This window comes from Panthera pardus, unplaced genomic scaffold (genome assembly GCF_024362965.1).
Source record: "Panthera pardus isolate Hobbes unplaced genomic scaffold, ASM2436296v1 HiC_scaffold_16, whole genome shotgun sequence".
Classification (NCBI taxonomy): Eukaryota; Metazoa; Chordata; class Mammalia; order Carnivora; family Felidae; genus Panthera; species Panthera pardus.
Window position 1 is genome coordinate 139,776,834 of NW_026526721.1, and position 21,252 is coordinate 139,798,085.

Sequence of the window (21,252 nt, forward strand, 5' to 3'; positions counted from 1 at the left end):
GCTGAGGGCAGTTGCAGGGAGAGGTGGGCATGGGAAGTAATATCAAATCCATAAAAACTGTAATTTAAACTTAAGAGCATGGTTAGTGATTACTATTGAAAAATTGATGAGGTAATCAATAAAGAGTAGCATGGGGTTGGGGAGGAGACATAAACAAATATATGATATGTGATACCTGATATATGGTACAATATATGTTATATGCTAAATTATACATATATGAAGGTATACCAGTGGCATCATATGCCTCTTTCAGCAAGGTGCTTGACAAAGCACAAAATATTGTGGGGTAAGGTCGTAGACTATGACCTAAATGATAAGGAATGAATAGATGATTTGAACAATTATTAATTAATTAATAAATGCTGATTGAGAAGATGGTACATACAATTATGATATCCAGCTCTCTCCTGTCAACTGTTATTACACTGATTTTGGATGAATATAGAGAGGATTATTGATTTGGATGAAGATAGGATTACCATCACAGTGAATGGTTGTGGATAGTTGAGATAATATAATCATGTTTCAAAACTAATCTGAACAAATGGATCAAAATGAATCAGATAATATATAGAGTGCAAAATATAAAGTACACATTTATATAAAAACAATTTGAGGGGCGCCTGGGTGGCTCAGTTGGTTAAGTGTCCAACTTCGGCTCAGGTCATGATCTCGTGGTCCATGGGTTCGAGCCCCGCATCGGGCTCTGTGCTGACAGCTCAGAGCCTGGAGCCTGCTTCGGATTCTGTGTGTCTCTCTCTCTGCTCCTCCCCTGCTCACACTCTGTCTCTCTCTTTCTCTCAAAAATAAATAAACATTAAAAAATTTAAAAAAAAACACACAATTTGGAAGTGTAGAGTCCAGGGTCCAGGGACATGAATGACAGTAGTTTAGAAGAAAAGAAAATGGATCAAAGTGATATGGTGGCAAATATTAAAAACAACAACAACAACTGTAGTGAGACCTTAGAGAGAGAGTAACTGAACATACTCTTTTTTCCCTTCATCCCCATGATCATCCTGGTGGGGGTGGGGACTTGATAACTTACTGGCATGTGTTAGGAGAGGAAACCACCATGAGCAAGAGACAGCCCTGTTCATTTTGTGATTGATCCACTATGGAGTCTATTAGGATGTTCCTAAGAAACTTGTTGACCTTGGACATAAGTGAATTATGGAATGAAAGATCCAGGATCCTCAGAGGAAGGCAGAAAAATGGATAATGAAAGAAGGAAAGGAAAGCAAACAGGAGGTATTGACACAGAAACAACTTGTACAATGAAATAGAATAGAAATACCAAAAGCAGTCTCACATAAATGAAAATTTTAATTTATGAAAGCCTTTGCACTGAAGATCAAAGGGGAAATCATGGACTACTCAACAAGTTATGCCAGCACAACTATCTTTCCTGTGAGAAAAATGGCACTGGATCCCTATCTCATGCTGTGGAACATAAAAATCTATTCTATATAAAGATAAAATTATAAAAGTAGTCAAAAAATAGAGAATAGGGAGGGCAAGGTTTCTCAGGTAAAAATTAAAAATTACTAACCATGAAACAAGATATTGATACATTGGATGACATTAAAATTAAGAACTTCTGTTCATTAAAAGATACCATAAAGTGGCAAGCCCCAAATTGGGAGAAGTGCTTTGCAACACCTAAAACCAATACAAAGGATTAGTATTTTCTCTCTCTCTCTCTCTCTCTCTCTCTCTCTCTCTCTCTCCCTCTCCACACACACACACACACACACACACACACACACACACACACCTATAATTACCATGAGTTAAGAGAGAGATGGGGAAAGATAGGAACAGTAGTTCACCAAAAAGGAAGCATCAATGATAAATAAATACATGAAAAGACATTCAACTTCATTAGAAATCATGGCAATGTTTTTTGAACTGCAATGAGATATATTTTAGGTGGGAGAAATTTAAGAGCCTGACATTACCAAATGTTGTCAAGGATGTGGAACAATAAGAACTCATACTGTTGAAGGGAGCTTCAATTGGTTCAACCACTTTGAAAAATAATTTTGAATCACCTAGCAAGGTGCATTTATTTTCTGACCCAGCAATTCTATTCATAGGGCAACTCTTACTCACATGGACTGAAAAAAAATGTGCAATAAAATTCATACCAGCATTGTCTGTAACAGCAAATTACCAGAATAAACTCCTAAACAGGAAATAACCTAAAAGTCCATCCACAGAAGTACAAATAAATAAAGTGGTATATTCACACAACATAGTATCATACAGCAGGGGTAAATGAACAAATTCTAGCTTTATATTCTGGATATATGAAAAAGCTAGTTGCAGGAAAGTATGTATATGGCATGCAACTATTTTTATAAAGCCCACAGACAAGGAAAAAAGGTGTTTTTCAAGCAAAATTTTAAGATACGTATTACTTAGGGAGATATACACACATATAATACCAACATCCCCCCCAAAACCTTACTGATAAATACAAAATTCCTAACAGTGCACCTCAGTGGAGGGAGGCAGGAGATAGGAACAGTTAAAAATGCTACATGTTCAATATTAACCATATTGTAATGTCCTACTTCCTAAGTTGAACATTGATTTAATGAGAGATTTATTTCATCATTAAGTTTCATAGCCTACATATATGTTATAATGCATAAATCTATTGGTAAGTAAAATATATAAAGAAGAAAGAGACCAACCAAGGAAGACAGGCCTTCTTAACTCCACAAATCCTGAGTATGTAGCACTGAAGATGATCAAAATGTAAAGGAATATTTTGCTTCTTTCATTGGACTTGAAGTGGGTTATCAGCCAAGCTACAGCTTGAAATTAGTTTCTTTCTGGAAATGGGCTGGCCTGTCCAACTTTCCATTAATTCTACGTCAAAAGTGTAAGATTACAGAGTTACACTTTCCAGTTTAAGAAGGGGAACATTCAACTGTATACAAGACTGTTGAATATAGCTGCAATACCATAAGCAATCCTTGGGACCATACTTTATGAGAAGGAAATACTAGAGAGTTCTTAGGGGAAGTTAATGTAGACACTGGGATGTCAAAAGTCCATTTCACATGAATGGCTAACTAAATCTGAATCTGAGACACTCAAATGAGAGAAGGGAGAGATTAGGAGAAATACAATAGCTGACTTCAAAAATTAAAAAGAAATGCTGTCAAGTTCAAAAATGTTAGCTTCACTGCATTAGAGTGGCCACCCACTACCAATGGATAGAAATGTATTGAAGCTGATTTAAGCTTTGAAAATTTAAATATCAGCTCACAGCAGCTAGCAGGATGACTAAGTCTGGATGGTGGCCTATTATAGTCCAAGAATCACCTTGAGCTTATAAAGAATGTTACCCTTCAAAAAAAGCTTAGAATCTTTGTTTTTCTTATAATAGATTAGATTTTATAATTGAGACCACAGGTTTAGTTTCTTTTGGGGGGGGGGGGTCTTAAAAATATGATGATAGGTCACATTTACCTTGAGATCAGTTATATCATTTATTTTTTATTTCTTCTAACTCAGTTCCAGAGATAGTGGTAAAGAATGAATGACTGCTCCTCAGTAACTACCTAACCCTATGGAAGTTTCTTCATCTCTCTGTACCTCAGTTTCTTCAGCTGTAGAACAGAACCTCTCTGTGGTGGGCTGAGTAATGGCCCCCCCAAATACGTCCATGTCCCACTTGTGGGAACCTGTAAATGTGTTATCTTATATGACAAAAGGGACTTTGCTAGTGTTATGAAGGATTTCACAGTGAAGAGATTAGGTTGGATTATTTGGTGGGCCCAGTATATTGTGTTGTTTTTCTTTCTTATTTGGTGGGCCTAGTATAATTGCACAGGACCTTGTGAGGGGGATGAAGAGGAATCAGAGGTGGAGGAGAGGGTTAGATGCTGAGGGAAGAAGAGATTGCATGACATGTTTTGAAGGTGGAGGAAGAAACTGCAAGCCAAGGAAACAGGCAGCCCCTACAAGCTGGAAGAGGCAAGGTACTGGCTTCTCCCCTTAGAGTCTCCAGAAGGAACTAGACATACAGATCCCTTGACTTTAGTCCCATAGAACTCATCTCTAAATTCTGACTGCAACAAGGGCAGACCTGACCTGACCACAGCAACAGAATACAAATACATCATCTCACAGGGTTTTTGTGAGGATCACAATGAGATAAACCAGTAAAAACTCTTGGCTTCTATTAAAGTTATCATCCACCTAATTTACCCAAAATGAAGGCTCAATCTCATGAGTAACTGTATCAGTGTATCCTGCGTTATTTTCCCTCAAGGACCATTTTGTGCCTTCGTATATATTAACGAGGTGGGGAAAGGATTCTGGATAAGACACAGTTCACAGCCATTAATGGTGAGGGTCTTGACAGGTGCTTGACTTCCCCCGGCCTCGTTCCTCAGTTATAATTAGAGGCTAGATCCTTCAAGCTCTAAAATTCAATGACTATATACTTAAGTAGCCAGTAACTGCTTTCCGAGTCTACTCGCCCCCACCCCCTTTCTGGTTTAACCTGTAGCTAGTGTCTGAATTATCTAGTGCCAACTGCCCCTAGGTTATCTTTGCTTTGGGCACTGATTAACCAGGCAAGCCTAATTCCATGATTAAAATAAAAAGCAAGATGAAAGGAGGTCGAGCCATTCTTAGCTTAAATTTGTGCTTAAAAATTCAATGTTTTACAAAGAATGTTCTTAGCAAAAACTCCTAGCTCGGAGTTCTTATAGATTTCCCCTGGGTCCTTCTGTCATTAATTCAAGACTATCGCTTTCAAGAACAGATTGGCTGGCCATCATCACCAAGTGCTCTGCCCAGGCTCTTATCCTCCTAAGTGGCAGGACGTTTGACACACTTTCCTTGTTGCTAAAGGTGTAGATAACAGTACCCGGGGATCAAAAATGACCAAAATAGAACAGACACCAAAGGGCTGTTGAACACAACCTCCCTTTCATATCTCTGCTTTTTCCAACTCACCATGGAGAGAAAGCCTGTGAAAAAGTTTTGTCATCTATAAATTATTCTGCAAATGCAAAGAGTTCCTTTTCTTTTTAACCCTCAATATGGGGTTAGATGTCATGATAGAGACACAGACAACACTCAGCTGACATACAAAGGAGCTTCAACATGAGAAAATCCAGAAAACTTTATAAGGTAGTTCTGAAAGAATAGATCTTTGCCAACTAGAGAAAATGAGGACATTTTGAGGGAGAAAAGATGGTATGTGGAAAAGGCAGAAAACCGTCCTCCAAAAATAGTGAGAAGTTAGTGTGTCTGACACGTAGTGGGGAGGGACAGACAGTAGTAGGAGAGGGGGCCAAGGTCTGCCACTGCAGAGCTATGGGTGTCACGTCGTGCATCTGAATTTTATTGTGTAGAGTTCAGCGATCAAAAAGACACCCATTGCCGGGGGGGTGGGGGGCACGTTCAAATTTGCTTTTTAGCAAATGAAAACCAACGCCAACATGTTGGAACAGTCTAGGCCTGAGATAGGGGCTACAGGATAGGGATGGATGGGAGCAGCATTTCATTGAAAATCAACTCGGATGGTAGGGAGAAGTCAATAGTGACCTGGAGGTTTCCAGCTTGGATGATTAGGTGCCTGGTGCCACTGGAAGCAAAGAGGGAGGAAGAGAGAACAAAGTTTGGAACTACAAAAAGTAAAGTTAAGACACTGGGTAGATGGAAGATGAAGAGACAATCAGAATGCTAGAAAACCTTTAATGCCACTTAGGCAAAGTGAGGCAAAGGATTCAGGAGACGTGTGGGCAGAGGGACAGAGGAGGAGATAAATAGAAAGGTCGAAGGAAGCGAATGTAGAGAAATGAGCAGGGTGCTAGTCAGCTGTGCCTAGAGCTGGGATGAGGTCCAGGAGACAAAGGACAGAAATAGGTAGCACCGAGCCACAGCAAAACCCCAAGACACATGAGCATGCCTCTATGAAGACGAACATTTCTTCTCTCCATAACGTGATAACTCTAAACGTTCAGCATACGCCTTGCACAAGAGAAGAGCTTGGTGTGTTTGCAACAAGGAGCCAAGGGGAACGAGACCTTCCCATACTCTGAGGCCGGAATGCAGGGCCCAGCCCTAGCCACAACCACTCAAGAACTTAAAACAAATCAGTCCCCAAAGTATTGAAAGGGCAAGAGAGGAAACAATGAGGGATGTGGGCCCAGAAACAGAAGCGATGCCCACAGCAATGTACGTATACGAGCATGCTTTGCTGGACTCCTCCTCCTCAGCCCCTCCACGCTGTTTAGGAAGGATAGATGATTATGCCCCAGTATGATTAATTCTCTTTCACAGAAGTCGGAATTAATTGCAGCTTAAGTGACTAGAGAAATCAAAGAACTACATGAGGGTACACATAATAAGCCTTAAATGTGCCCTTAAAAGCAGTGGGGGGACAAAGCCAGGACTAGAACAGAATTAAAAATGACACTTATGTACTGAGAAGGGGGTTAGACAGACCCCAGGGTGAGTCAGACAACAATAGGATCCCAGTTTGAGGGAAAAGAAGAGAAAGGGCTACTATCGGAATAACAATGTTGGCGTATATCCGGGGGTAAGTACGGGAAGCGCGCCTTCCCCACAATAAGGAATATGCGAAGGAGATCAGAAGAGCTACTGCTTTTCTAAGAAAACACAAGAATAGAAGAATAATCGCAGGAGACTGAGTCACAGAAAGGACAGCCTGACACTGTCAGGGGTGTGGAGACTATAGAAGCACCCCTGGAGATTCTCTGGGCCTCAGGGACAGGTTGGCAGGATCATGCCGTGTATAAACACACAGCAGTCAAGAGGGCAAGCTTTGATCTGCGACTTGACTTCTACACGGCGCCGTCCTGCCGACCTGTCCTGAGGCCCAGACAAAGAATCTGGAGTGGCTCTTCTATAGTTTCTACATACCTACTATGTATACATCTGTATATAGATATAGACAGAGATATGGATATATTTTTTGACATATATATGTATATACATCTATATGTATACATATATGCACATGCATGTATGTGTATGCACGTGTGTGTGTGTGTATTTATTTATTCATTTATTTCGGAAGGTTCACTCTGGGCCTGGCTGTCAAAAGTAATACCAATTCAGGTTGTCAGGAAACCCCCGTACGTCTCGGCATTCTGGCACTGCCTGTGAGCACTGATTCTGAGGTTGCAACACTATGCCTGGAGCACTGGCATCTCTAGGACGGGTGGCCTGGAAGATCACCTGTATCGAACTATTTCTATCCAGCTTCTCCAAGCTTCTCTAAGCACTGGAAGTATATTAATAATAATGTAGACCTGCTGTCGCTACGATAAAAAAAATCAGCCGATCGTTTCCTACAAAGAGATACATGTGGAAGCATTTCCAGCTCAGCGATCTGGCTGATGTATAAGATCCATTGGAAAACAGGCATTCTTAAGTCTCATTGAAAAGTATTGATTCTGGGGCGCCTGGGTGGCTCAGTCGGTTGAGTGTCTGACTTCGGCTCAGGTCATGATCTCACGGTCTGTGAGTCTGAGCCCCACGTCGGGCTCTGTGCTGACAGCTTGGATCCTGGAGCCTGCTTTGGAGGCTGTGTCTCCCTCGCTCTCTGCCCCTCCCCTGCTCATGCTCTGTCTCTCTCTCTCAAAAATAAACATTAAGACAATTTTTTAAAAAAGAAAAAAAAGAGAAGTATTGATTCTAAAAAGATTATTTTGCCTCTGCATCAATCATATATATATATATATATATATATATATATATATATATGGACTAGTCTCTTTTCTCACTTAAGCATAAAAAGGGGTAACAGATTTTTGTTACTTCCCTGTTTTTATGCAAAGGTCCTGCTGTTTACAAACCCCAAGCTAGAAAGGAAATCCAAGGAAGAAGATGAACAAATGTTTGGGCCCAAAGAACAAATGTTCCCAAAGAACAATGAGTTCACCTATACAACTGTGTCCCTCCCTGGTGACATGGACCGTCTCCACCTTAAATAGTTTTTATGTGTGTTTGTGCCTCAGCACCTCAGTTCTCCTACTATTTTGCAAGCTCTTAAGGAGAGCTTTCTTTTTTCTTTTCTTCTCTTTTGTTTTCTTTTCTTCTCTTTTGTTTTCTTTTCTTCTCTTTTGTTTTCTTTTCTTTTCGTGTTTACTTATTTATTTTGAGAGAGAGCACACAAGCACAGAAAGAGGTGCACAGAGAGGGAGAGAGAGAGAGAATCCCAAGCAGGCTCTGTGCTGACAGAGCAGAGCCTGACATGGGGCCCAAACTCATGAACTGCAAGATCATGACCTGAGCTGAAATCAAGAGTCGGATGCTTTAATTGACTGAGCCACCCAGGCACGCCAATAAGGAGTAGTGCATTTTAAAATAGTATCTGAATAATATCTCATGTCTGTCAACGGCTATATACTTTCATAGGATGCCCTGTCTCACTTGGTCTTCATGAGCCTGTCAGGTAGGGCAAGCCCATTCCACTCATTTCATACACGAGGAAATTGAGATTAAAAAGGTTAAGTGACTTGAAGGTTACATAGCTGTCCAGCGGAAATCCAGAGCCACGAATTGAGCACGTCAATCTAGACCCCAAACCAAGCCTCTTTTCCCCACACCAAGTTCTTCCTCCTCTTCTCCCACAAGCCACCTCACATGGCTGGTGATCGCCAGGTGCTCATTCCCAGCAGGATGTTTGGAAAGAAGCGCAAAGGAGCAGAAACATAAGGCAGCTAAAAGGGGAAAAGGACATGGACACCAACTGGTCTTCACGTTTGTCTAATCTGACAAGTGCTGGAACACTGATGCCCCACAGGGAAAGCCTCCGGTCTTTTCATCTCCAAGAGAGGGTCAGGTGGCATCGCCATTGTGAGAGAAGAAACAAAGGAAGTTGTGTGCATGAAGTGTCTGTGTGTGTGTGTGTGTGTGTGTGTGTGTACACGCGCACGTTGTGTACTTTGAGGGATGAAGTGGTATTGTGAGAACCATAGAATCACTGATGCTCGGGGGGATGGCCTCTCAGAAGGCATCTCTTCCAGTGTTGCTGGAGAGGTCCTCAGACATGCCAGAAAGCGTGAGCCTGCTGGGTGTGCTTCTGGCAAAATGACCTTCTCTTCACCTAGTCCCATAATATAAACACAGAGGATGATATCTTGGCCCAGTTATGAGCGCTGAGTAAGAGGGTAGATGAAAAGACAGAACCTCCTATAAGCAGAGGGGCAAGAAGTTATAAATGCCCAAAGAAAGGCAAAGGTAGGGGCACCTGAGTGGCTCGGGTCATGATCTCATGGTTCATAAGTTCAAGCTCTGTGTTGGGTGAGCTCAAGTCTTGTTTCTACCTCTTTCCCTCTCTCTCTCCCCTTATCCCCACGTGTGCTCTCTCTCAATAAATAAATAAATGTATTTTTTTTTTAAAGGCAAAGGTAGTGTCTCAGATAAGGAACCTTAGAAGCAAACCTTGAGATGACAATTCCTGCACAAGTCAGGGCTCTTAGTGGAAATGTATGAGGGAGCACAGGAGGCATGAGAGGGTAGAGGGGAAGACAACGGAGATGTGATGCCAGGAAAAGTCTAGCCTGATCCCACCAGGAGTGTAGATTGCTCCTCAGAGGTTGTCCTGCACAGAGACAGGGGGACTAAGCCCCCATATCTCTGCATCAGCCGGTGATTGGCCATCCCCCAGGGATGGGTGCTGTAACCCCCCAGGCGTCTTTGGATAAGGCAGACAGCATCAATCAAGGGCAATTTTAAAGGGGAGGGTGCAGATGTGAGAGGCTGGCGGCCAACAGCCACAGCAGCTGGAGCATGGGTGCAGTCGCCAGTGAAGGGGATCTGGGTGGGACAAGACCAGCATCTGCTACAGGCAGTTTCTCACACCTAGAGGAATCTGCATTCCACATGGGTGGCCTAATTAAGGGGTGGATACTGACTCTTGGGGAACTTTGGGCAACCTGGGGGACCCGATCCTCTGCCTGGAATTATGCTGTGTTACCGCCTATTGTATGAAACCACACACATAAGTTTCTATACTCTTTACCTTTAATGACATTTTCTTGCCTCTATATGTTTTGGTCTCTTTTGGTCCATCATTGTCTCACTGTGACATTGTATTCAAAAGACCTCTTCGCAAATCTGCTAGCCTTTATTCGTACAGCTCCGGGACAATGAGCCCAACAGCTCCCAAAGGCCACTAAGTCTATTTTGTTAAGTACATGTCAGTAATTACTTCTTTAATAAAATAAAAAATCTATTTCCCCATAATTTCCATTCACCAAGGTTATAGAAAGGAAGTCTAATCCTTCGATGCCTTTTCTTTCACGGACAAAATATCCACAACTCAGATTATTCCACAATATTGTACTCACATACTAAAATCTGCTCACTCATCTGGTCCCTGCCCAGTGGAGAAATTCCAGTTTGTCTATGACTCCATTAAAAGAGGTACCCAAAACTACCCCACCCTCTAGGGGTGACTCACGTGGAGCAGAGGAGGACTATTCTTCTTGTTCTAGACACAGCAGTTCAATTAATAGAATCTAAAATTAACTTGATGATTCAAATAAGCTCAGCTTCAAGCCTTGATATACCACTGATTTATATTCACTTGTAAACATCTAATCTAAATATTTTTGCATATGTTGTCTGTCTTACCTACCCTATCCTTAGATTCTAGATTGATTTTCCCCCCTTAACTGTAGGGCTTTTTACACCTTAATGCCTTAAAGTTCATCTTGCTAGAGTTGGCCTGTCAAACCGACCTGAAATGGTCCTTTTGGATGCTAATTCTGTTACTCAAAGCATTTTCCATGCTTCCAGGCTTCATGTCAACCACAACTTTGATAAATATGCAATCTATATCCTCACCAACATTATTGATAAAAAACTAGTATCTTGAGAGGGCCAAGGGTGAATCCTCATAGCTTACCACCCTGTAGTTCTCACGCAGTTTAATTCATGCTCGTTCCAAGACCCCTAGTCTAAATTTGACAATGAATTCACTCTTTCAGATACGTATTTGGATATAGTGAGTTTTGAAGAATGCAAAATAACTAATTCATAACATATTTGCACTCACATTCATTTAACAGAATATAAAAACAGAATATGATGCTGGAAATAGATTTATGGATAAAAGTAATCCGAAGAGACAAAGACCATATCAAGAGTATGATTTCAGAATTTAAAAAATCATGTTCTCCCACACAGAACAGGACGACAATTTCGGGGAGGCCAGAGGGATGGTAACTTAGCCCTGGATGGGGACACATGGACATGGTGGCACCAAAGGAAATGGGTGATGAGTAGAAGGCAATAACTGGCTAATTGCATTGCTTTGCTATAGCTGCACAGCAAATTACCACACACTTGACACCTTAAAACAACAATATTTATCATCTGACAGTTTCCATGGGTCAGTCCCATGGCTTAGGTCAGCTTGGCCCTTTGCTCAGGATCTCATCAGGCTGAAATCAAGGTGTTGCTGGCACTACAAAGTCATCTGAAGCTCAAGGTTCCCTTCCAAGCTCCCTGGTTGTTGGGAGAATTCAGCTCCCTGGATTGCAGGACCAAGGGCCACCTTTTCCTGATGGCCGCCAGCTGGGGGCTGCTCTCAGTCCCTAAAGGCACCTGCCATCCTCTGCCATGTGGCCCTCTCCACAATACCACAGTTTGCTTCTTCAAGGCCGGCAGAAGACTCTCTGCTAAGATAGAGTCTTATGTGGTCAAAAGAGTGACAGTCCCATCATATTCACAGGTCCTGTCCCCAGCAAAGAGCAGGGATCAAAGAGGGCATGCACAGCAGGAAGTGGGCCCTCTGGGGGGGGCATCTGAGACTTCTGCCTGCCACAATGGTTAACACCGTGAGGCCTGGTGAAGAATGGTGGGAGGATATGGGTATGGAGAGGCCTTCTCTGTGCCTGCTATGAAGTTTGAACTTTACCCCAAAAGCAATGGAGGCACAGTGAGGAAGGCCTCTCCCTTTGGGGAGGTACAGGAAGATGTTGCAAGCAGCAAAGGTTAAGAAAGTATTCTAGGAGGCACAGCACTCCAAGAGAAGATCATGGAATCAACGAAGGCAATAAATGTGAAGCACAGCATGATACACACACACACACACACACACACACACACACACCCCCAATGGAATCGCCTGTTTGTAATTTAGCGCCTCACTTGCCTACGTGACATGACTGTCAGAGAGCACATCTACCCTTTGCCCCTGCTGCTGCTACGATTAGGTGCGCCCTTCACATACTGGGCAGAAAAAAACATGCATATTTTCCATCATTACAGAACCCTCTCCAAACAAACAGCCTAATTAAGATACCCTTGCCACCCCTCCCCAAATAATAATACTTAAGCCATTCCTGAAAATCGCTGGCTTCCTCAAGAAAACACCTTTATCTCTGACTTTTGGAATACAGCTATCAGCAGATATGTGAGGACCCACACAGATGGGAGAAGCATGTGAGGAACCCCTGCGTTTCTACCAATGTGGATTTTGAACAGATTAACTGTAACTTCACAGTCTGGTTTTTTTTTTTTTCTTCTAATACCTGGAGTATCTTTTAATGAGAGTGTCTGGTTCTTCTAAAGGCTGGACACCCTTACAAACATCACAAATAAGAATACTTTAATGTTAGGGGCACCTGGGTGGCTCAGTCGGTTAGGCATCCCACTCTTGATTTTGGATCAGGTCATGATCTCACAGTCAGCGAGTTCGAGCCCCGCACTGGGCTCTGTGCTTGACAGCGTGCAGCCTGCTTGGGATTGTCTCTCCCATTCTCTCTGCCCTTCCCCACTTGCACTCTATCTTTTCTCTCAAGAAAAATAAAAAGAAACTTAAAGCAAAAGAATACTTTAATGTTCCACTTGTCTTAGAATTTTCCACTTACAACGGTATCTATAAACCGTAACGTTGAGAACAGCAGCGGTGTTGGTTATCAAATATAAAATTGAAGGTAGCTAAAAGCTACTTCCTACATGCCAGACACTGTTTTCAGAGCTTCATATCCTCACATGCTGATGACAAAACTATAACATACAACATCTGAGGAACTTGCTGGAGATTACATGGGTTGTCAGTGCCAGAGCTGGGATGTGAACCCAGGCAGACTGGTCCCTAATAGCTCACAGCCTTGGAACGACACCAGCTCCTTTCTTAAGGGTGACCTTTGAGGCGCCCAAATGATCTCTGACTACCAATGACTACTTTCGAGGTGGCAGAGTTAACAGTATATAAAAACTAGGGTCTAATGACTACCATATCATGTTACAGAAGTGAGAGGCACTAAGACAGTAGGATAAATAAACCCAAGAGGTAGTTCTTTAAAATAAGTCAGATAAACCTCAGAATTATACAGTAAGCCAGGAAAAAGAGAGAGAAGCACAGATATAAAAAATCTTAGAAATTGTAAGAGAATACTGTGTTCAATCCCATGCTTATTATTTTAAAAATACTAACACAAGGACAATGTTTACGTACAATGTGAATTACCAAGATCAACACAAGCAGAAACAGACACGTTGAATAGAACAAATAAGGAGAGAAACAGACACCAACAAACAGAAAAAAAATCTTAAAAAGTTATAAAAGCATTATCTCGTTCAAAAAATAATCCAGGCATAGAAAATTCCACAGGAAACTTCTTTAAAATTCTCAAGAGAAATAGAATTCCCATTACATTTTTTTTTCTGTTCACAGCACAGAAAAAAATAAAAACTTCCCAATCACATTATGAAGTTAAGCATCATTTTGATGTAAAAACTAACAAGACAACATAAAAATTCAACGTAAGACCAGCTCATGCAAATTGATGCAATAAACAACAAATATTGAATACAGCAATGAGTTATGAAAACATTTCATCGTGACCAACTAGGCTTTACTCCAAGAACAAAAAGATGATTAAATATTAGGAAATTTGTGATTATAGTATATCATTTTAATAGATCAAAGGCAAAAATTACACAATAATTTTTTTAATATGATACTCTATATCAAGTCTGGTGAAATGCAAACAATTCTCATTGGATACTCACAATATCCTTACAAGATATTTATATTATTATCCTCATATTACAGGATAAAAAACTGTAATTGGAAGAAGACAAATAACTTACTCAGTGTTATATACTTCTAAGAGGAAGATATGTAATTTGAGCTCATGTCTGTCTGGCCATAAATCCTATATTCTGGCTTCTGTGTTATGTTTTCATATAAAGGATAACCTACCAAAAATAAATCTTAAGGCATTTTACAACATTTCAAAACCCCTTTTGATTAAAAAAATACTTGCAGCTTATTAGGAATGCAATAAAATCACTTAACATGGTTGGAAAAACCCATCAGAAAGAAAATCAGAAACAAGATAAGAATAAACACAATTAAGTATATTTAACACTGCTGTGGAAATTCTAGTTTATACCATAAGATGTAATTCTGAAATATGAAGTATGCTCTTTAGAAAGGTAATAGAATCATTATTTGGTATAACATGATTGTTTACTAGGGAAACTAAAAAGAACTAGGTAAAAAATAATAAATAGAATAAAAAACAAAATATAAAAACTGATCTTTCATATAACAGTAATTACCAATTAGAAAACAATACCTAACATCCCAAATATAGCTAAATAAAAAGTATATAATGCTCAAGAATAACCTTCAAAAATATGCAGGACTTATACGAAGAAATAATTTTTTTATCACGTCAAATAAGACTTGAAAAAACCGAGGCATATTGTGAAATGATTGAAAATTGTAAAGATACAAAATCCTTCAAAATAATTCATAGTTTGTATATAATTCTATGCAGAATACACCAGGATTTTTATAATCAAAAATTAATTCCAACATTTGCCTTGAAGAATGCTCAGATGATAATTGCTAAGGCACATTTAAAACAAAATAATGAAGGGGTTAGGGTTTGCCATATCAGAAATGGATATGTGTTATAGAAAATATAATATGATTCCCCTATAATAATCAACAGATTGTAAGAAAATAAAATAAAAAGAATGGAGGGCCCAGATACAGAAATGTATTTGCCAATTTAATCAGAAATAGATTTAATCACAACTCAATGGAGAAAGAAGGGATTATTCAGTAAATGGTGTTGGAATAACTACTTGAATAGTTAAAAATTATATTTCTACCTCATATAATATGTCAAACTAAATTATGGATGAATTACATATTAAGGTAAAAAATAAAGTCATAAAGGATTATGAAAAATCTAGGTGGTTATTTATTACATATTGGGCCAAACAAAGAATTTCCAACCATACGTCAGAAAGCAGTAACATATTTGGCTGCAGTAATTAAACATGAAAAAAGTCATGTATTAGTACAATACTTCAAATTAAAAGGCAAACACCCAACTAGGAAAATAATTTCCAGAGATAGGACATATAAAGAGTTTAACACAGTGCATAAGCAAAATATTAACACCTCATTGATAAATGGGCAAGGAATATAGATGAACACGTTATATAAGAATTACTATAAATGTCCAATAAGTGCTGAAAAAATTTTTTAATGACTGATGCTTAATTCTACCAAGTGTGAGGAGAGACAGAAACTGAGACTGATATACTGCCAGTATAAGTGTAAATTAATACCTTTGGCCACATCTGAGAAGAACTATAAACATGTTCACATCCTTTGATTGCATCTACTATTATGTAGAAGCAAGAAAGAAAATGGCAAAAGATGAAATGCAAGGCTACATCATTTTTTCCAAGAGAAAGCATGAACATTCAGCTATAGTTGTACATCCAAAAAGTCCAACATTATACAGTCATTAAATAATCATGTTTTGAAGAATATTTAATGCCATTGAGAAAATGCTCCCTGTCAAGTGAACACAGGTAAGATATAAAACTATACCTAGACTATGGTCCTGATTCTGTAACATAATAATATATACAGAGAAAACAAATTGGGTAAGAATATGGCAAAATGTTGCAGTGGCTATCTCTGAATATTAGAGTAGTTAATCTTTATTTTCTAAAGTAAACATCAGAATGAAATTTATTTTGTAAAGAATGAGAACAAAACAATGATTGAGAAGAAAAACAAGAAGCTGGACCCATTGGACATAACCTCCTAAGGAAATAAAGAAGTCCGCCTTTTGTATCCCTCTCATTTTACGGCACAATCTCAGAGGGAAATGGTGGAGTGGATATCTCATAAACCACCTTAGATTTTAAAAGGAATCAACCTAGAAGCCATCTCTCCATCAGCTCGGGCTAATTCTTTCTTTACTCTTTCGACTCTGGCCTTTTCCCATTTAACTCTGCCAACCTCCACTTTCTTCCCACTCAAAGTCTGGCCACAATAAAACAATCCCAACATAGGAAGCAGGTCTGGGGGGAAAGTCAGCATCCTGAGTGATTATTGAGGGGAGGATGTGTGTTTCTGCAGAAATGCATTTTGCCTCTGCTAAATTATCATTTCACAACACTCTCCACCATGGAAAGACTTTTCTCAAAAAAAAACCCCTATACTCTTGAAAACTCCTGCAAAGCCTACTGCAATGATGGTATCAGAAGTCCATTTATTCTTTATCAGCATAATTCAGGGCGTTTACTAAAACTCTTTCATCCAATCTCTCAGTGATATTCAGCAGATATTTACTGGGTATTCTCTGGGGTTAGAGGAAATATTGTGGGTGTGGGAGGCTGAATAATGGTCCCCAGAAATGTCCACATCCTCATCCTGGAACCTGGGAATTTGTTACATTACATGACTAAAGGAACTTTACAGATGTGATTAAGGTAAAGATCTTGAGATGGAGACCTTGTCCTGCAAAATCTGGATGGGCCCAATATAGTCACAGGGGTCCTTATAAGGGAAAGAGGCGGGAGAGTCAAGAGAAGGAGATGAAAAAAGACAGAAGCAGAGGTCAGAGTGATGGCAGCACCATCAGTCAATGAATTTGAGCACCCGAAAGAAAAAGCAAGCAAACAGATTCTCCTCTATAGTCTTCCAGAAGGAATGAAACCTGGCTGACCTATTTTGAACTTCTTATTATTCACTTAAATCTGGAGCCTCTCTTTGTGTGGTCTTACAGAAAATTTATCACCATTAAAGCGTTTCTTGTTTTTGCCAGAATTTCCCAGTGTGTTACAATGAAGCAAATCCTGTGAGCTGTCCCACAATTCTAAAGAGTCCCCTAATCAAATGTGCTGTAATAACCCTCTTGGAAATCCACAACGTACTTTTGCGTATTAAAGACTAAGTAGACTTTTTCACCTTGTTTAATCTGGAATTTTCCAAACTTTGACCGTAGAGTTTTAAACCTCTATTTACATCAACATCATTAACAACAACAAATATTTATTGCTTTGTATAGCTGCCATGTGCCAGGCCCTGGTCTGGACCCAGGAACACAGAGAATGAGCCCATTCTTTAAACTACTTCATGGAGTATAAACACGTTTAAACAAATTGATAGACTCTGCCAATCCCTATATACTTGAAACACACTGTTTGAAGTTTTTAGTTATCTTTATAGATGTGGTTTTTTATTTTTTTAATCTTACCCAACAGGAAGTTAAATTCCTAGAAAGCAGGTATATTTCTTTACAAGCCCATCTTCTGTAGCTCTTCCCTCAGGGAGCTAATATTCCAGTCAGTGAGATTTGCCTACATTCAAAAGAAAAAGGATATTTTGGGGAGAAAGATAGGGGATTTTTGGTATCTAATCTGACAAATAGATTAACATTGAAAGATTAAACGGATTGTCCCAGACTGTTTTACTGAAGCGTCCCTTGACTATATGTCAGAATTTCCTGAACAGTATGAATTTTTAAGGCCATGAAGGAGCAGTCACACTTGGGGTAACCCAGAGTTCATAGATAGAGTCTCCTTCTTCACTTCCATCCCTCCACCATTTCCCTCCCCTCTGATCTTATTCCAAGTCTGAGGTCTTAATGGTGGTATTTCTTTGACTTATAAAATAGTCTAGTGGTACAGTGGATGTTTTGGGTCATCACTGCATAATATTATCATAAGTAAATAATAAGTATTGTAAGTAAGTTAAAAGAACTTACAAGTAATTAGAAGTAAATAAATAATAAGTAATAATGTTAAATAGTATTAATTACGCCCCTACCTTCCCAAAGGGAATAAGGAACAGTTCAATATATACTGCGTTTCAGGCTTCCTGCAAATGCCTGATACCATTGTTCTCCTTGCAAAGTATTTTTTGCAACATTCCAGTCTCCCGTGATCATAGGAAACACGATTGTGCAAATGTTGCCTCTCCTTTTATAAGAAATCAAATAATTTTAAAACAGAGGTAAATGAAAACTTTTCAGCAACATATATTTTAATTATAAAATTAGGAAGAATAGCATCCCCATTCCAATTACTTTTCAACTCAAATCAATAGAACTTCAATTAACTATGTTTTTTAAATTCAATCAAGAAAAAAAATCTGAAGCATTTAAAGAATGCTATAAATTATAATACATTACCCTGAGAAAAACCCACTGATGCATTTTACATATTATTGAATATTCTTTACAATCTGCCATTCTGTAACAATTAACTAGGTTTAACCATTAAATAAAGAGAAAACAACACACACACACACACACACACACACACACACACACACATTGAACTCCTGAACTTAAAATGATCTCAACAAATCAGACCGGTCTAAGTGAACTTTAGTAAACCTAGGGAGAGAGCTTTCTCCTGCCATGGCTTTCTTTGCAGTAATGGGGAAAGTTTAATCCTGGCGGGAATGTGTTTTGTTTTACCTTGTCCTGTTAATACATTAATTTTAAGTTCAATTACCAGCTGTCATTTTTCACTTATATAACCATTATGACACAGGGTTATCTTTATTTCTTCCACTTTACTTCTACTTATCCTGTGTATAATCGGTAACACAAAACCCCCTTCTTAGGATGAATGGTGGTGGTCCCCCTTAATGTAAATTTAAAGCGCTAAACACCAACACTCTAAGGACTGAGTTCTGGAGGGTAAAGGATGGGCAGGGATTGGGTGATAAATCACCAATGAAAGCCATTAGAACGTGTCAGTGATTAGTGCTCTGTAAATGGCAAGGGGAGTGGAAAGAAGGATTCATATTTCAGTTGTCTCCTAAATGGTATCACAGGATTTTGAACTACAAAGAGACAAAGAGTTGGTTCTTGCTGCCCAACAAGACTGCTACAGGTTTCAAAGAAAGAGAGTATTTGTCACCAAGACTACTTAATTCAGTAAGCATTTATTAAGTACCTACTGAATGCCAGTCACAAAGCCATAGGGGAAACTATACCTGCTTGCTTGCTGGGTGAAACTCCATGGAAGAGTAGTAGTATCAGCTTGAAGAGTATCAAGCTAGTAAATCATTCAGATGACCCAAACAGGACATAAATAAGTCAAAGGCAAGACAGATTAGTCAGGTCTCTTTCACTGATGAGAATTAGAACCCCAATTTTCAAGACCTAATCAAAAAAGGAGCTTTAGTGGAAGGAATCTGAGGCATCCTCAGACCGTGAGTAATTGCGCGAATCAGGCTGCCAAGATGCCCACAGCACCTCCATCTCTCAACTCTGCTTCTCCCTATTTCTTTCTTTCTTCCCAGTGACAGATGGCGTTTTCCATAAATATGGCCAATTTCAACCTGGCTCCTACCTGCTCTGGTGAACTCACCAGAGAATGCCTGAGGCCCACCCCATCATCCCTAATCACATGGACCAGCAGAACGCTGATGTCAAAACACATGTGAACTGTGCTTTCCTCATAGTGCTTCCCAATGTGCTTTTGAGTTCAAACAAGTGTTCATATTTTTTTGTGCAACTTTTTCTTGTTTAAAGTTTTAGTGGCATGTATAAATAACATAACACAATGAAAGCCATGTAATCAAAATATGTGTAGGTCAAAGACACTAGAATTCTAAGTTATATTTGGGAGATGGAACTATAAGTGATTTTTCTAATTCGCATTCTCCAAACGTTCTGTAATATGATTAATCTAATGATGAAAAATATTATTGCATATTTTAAATTATTTTTAATGTTTATAAATGCCTAAAATGTGTCTAATTCTGAGAAGTGATTAATATAATCTACATTTTGGTGATGAAAATAGCAATGTTTGCTTATAAAAGTTTTCTCTCTTTCGAGGTAAGAAAATATCAAAGATATATCTTCTCCTATATGTAATAAAATATGAAACTATTATTAATTGTGAACACCTTAGGACTTTTGAGAATTTAAGGAAAATCAAATTAACACTGTCACAATCTAATTTCAATGATCATCAATAAAAACAAGGGTATAACCTAACACCTATTTAAAAAATACTTGCATGTATGAAATAATCAGCATAACTACAAATAAACACAAGTCAGGGGTCAAAATGCTGTGCAAAGTTCTTTAAAAAGCGTTTGCTGGTTGAATGTTATTTAGCCTTAAGTAGGAAGGAAATTCTGACACATGGTACAAGATGGATGAACCTTCACAACATTATGCTAACTGAAACAAGCCAGTCACAAAAAGACAAACACCACATGATTCCATTTATATGAAATACTTAAGAGTAGCTGAATTCACAGGGACACAAAGTAGGATGTGGGTTGCCAGGGGCTGGCAGGAGGGGATACGGGGAGTTATTATTCAACGGGTATAACCTTTCAGTTTTGCAAGATGAAAAGTTCTGATGATGGACGGTGGTGATAGTTGCACAGTATAAATGCACTTAATACCACTGAATTGTGCATTTAAACATGGTCAGGATAGCAAAAGAGTCTCCAGCAAAATAAATAATTATTGCTCGATTCTGACAAAGGCAATACTAGCAAAAAAAGGTACAACAAAATGGAACTTTACAACATTGATAACATTAATGACCACCTGAGATGACTATATAATTTTCAGAGAAAAATGCTATCAAGTAGGAAAGCTAAAATACACAGATAAGCAGGTCTTTCCCTGGTTTGTTTCATCAGATGTGGGAGCAGCCTTAATATATATGTCCTTATTAAAAGAGACATGTTGGGGCATCTGGGTGGCTCAGTCGGTTGGGTGTCCAACTTCGGCTCAGGTCTGATCTCATGGTTTGGTTCATGAGTTTGAGCCCCGCCTCGGGCTCTGTGCTGACAACTCAGAGCCTGGACCTTGCTTCAGATTCCGTGCCTCCCTCTGTCTCTGCCCCTCCCCCGCTCGTGCTCTCTCTGTCTCTCAAAAATAAACAAACATTTAAAAAATTAAAAATAAATAAATAAATAAATAAATA

At 39.3% G+C, this 21,252-nt stretch overlaps 1 protein-coding gene across 12 annotated transcripts in view; it reads right to left on the reverse strand.

The window, feature by feature from the left end:
- Window positions 1-21,252, reverse strand: part of THRB (thyroid hormone receptor beta) — a 385,312-nt gene that overhangs the window by 320,164 nt on the left and 43,896 nt on the right. For 2 of the 12 annotated variants that reach the window (XM_019422924.2, XM_019422925.2), the window contains exon 2: window positions 17,541-17,643. The exons of the other annotated variants lie outside the window; for them this stretch is intronic. The gene's annotated coding sequence lies outside the window, so the exon portion shown is untranslated. The remainder of the gene's footprint in view (window positions 1-17,540; window positions 17,644-21,252) is intronic. 12 annotated transcript variants of the gene reach the window in all.